General features: G+C 37.8%; 1 long non-coding RNA gene across 1 annotated transcript in view; it reads right to left on the bottom strand.

The window, feature by feature from the left end:
* Nucleotides 1-1067: 1067 nt before the first annotated feature.
* LOC118746450 overlaps nt 1068-1454 on the bottom strand; it is an 855-nt gene continuing 468 nt past the window's right edge. The window contains exon 3 of the long non-coding RNA XR_004993847.1: nt 1068-1450. This is a non-coding gene — a long non-coding RNA (uncharacterized LOC118746450). The remainder of the gene's footprint in view (nt 1451-1454) is intronic.

The raw sequence follows: 1454 nt of genomic DNA, 5'->3' as shown, positions 1-1454 counted from the left end.
CAGTGTCCGTAAGTGGGTCGTGCTCAAATGATGGGGCAACTGCCATCTCGTCGAAGACAATGAGGCACACTCTGTCGACCAACTCCATATTTGTGCTTGCCGCGTGCATTTCGTTTAAAACGAATTTTAAAATGCCGTCGTGAAACTTCAGTCGCTGAAGCCATCTCGACAAAGTGGACGCCGAGGGCAACGGTAAACCCGCAAATGGTTGTATGCCCTAGGACCTGCTGCATGTAATGGTATTGCCCACGCAATATCTTCATATACCCAATGTATATTTTTAGCAGGGTTTCTTAATTTACGTACTTGATTTTCTGTGAAATACATGTTTATACCACTTCTGAAAGCTTTCAACTCGTTGGCTTCCTTCAGCTGCGCAGCCACCTGCGCTTTTAGCATTGTGATTTGCGCTTTTAAATCTAAATTTTCAAGTTGCATCGTAACAGTGAGGTCAATACTATAAAAACGTAAATATGTTGGCATTAATATTTGTTTATATGTATGCATTTTTTTCATACTCGGTTTGTGTTGAAGCATCCTGTTTTGAAGTGATTATGGGAACTGGTGCTTTCCAAGAGGATAAATATTCCACCCTCATCGGGATGGCATCCTTTCGCAACCTTTTGCGTTTAGCACCAGGTTCCATATCGAAGTCACATTTATCAAAATGTAATTCGCAAACTCTGGAATTGGGTTTAAGTTCAACACACCCGGCCTCTCTCCATTTTTTTCTTTTAATTTCTTCTTGAGGAACTTGAAAACGACTTACACCTGCACCTGGCCATGTCGTATGGCACAAAGCTCAAGGTACTCTTGACATATTCTATTAAAAAATAATACGTCAATAATTAAAATAATAATTAGTTCATTTAATCCTCTAGAAGGATAAAACATATTCACTAGGTGTGGTATACTGTCGTATTGTTGCATGTCGTAAGCATAAAAGTCGTATTATGAAATTTCACACCGTTAAATAATAAAATAATCCAATCAATAAAAGCTAAAGTAATGAACCATTTTTGGGGTTCCCACTTAAAGCTAGATTGTGATATATCTTCCAGAGGGTTAACAACTAGTATACAACTGTAGACTAAAAATCACCAAGCTATAAAACGATTCTTTCTACGTGACAAATAAAATGTTTGTTTGTTTTGTGTATTTATATACAGTATCGGTTAATACCATAGCTCCCCGATTTCAAAGTGAAATAGTTTGCCACTTATGTATGTTTCATTCTTTATTCTACAAAATCTCAGAACGTGTACATGTTTACATTTTAACAAAAGATCTACTTTATGTAAAATCTTACCACGAAAGAAGTTTACAGCTCAGAAGTTCAAATTACGTTACAATAGGGTGGCACAATGCAGCAGGAACAGCCTTCAAACTCGGTTGTTGAATCACCTCACAATAAGGTGACACAACGCAGCAGGATCAGCACAATGTAGAGCTGG

This window comes from Rhagoletis pomonella, unplaced genomic scaffold (genome assembly GCF_013731165.1).
Source record: "Rhagoletis pomonella isolate Grant_MI unplaced genomic scaffold, Rhpom_1.0 Rhpom_scaffold_00010, whole genome shotgun sequence".
NCBI classification, from domain to species: domain Eukaryota; kingdom Metazoa; phylum Arthropoda; class Insecta; order Diptera; family Tephritidae; genus Rhagoletis; species Rhagoletis pomonella.
The sequence above is the reverse complement of the archived record's forward strand: the minus strand, read 5'-3'. Positions and strand labels throughout refer to the sequence as shown.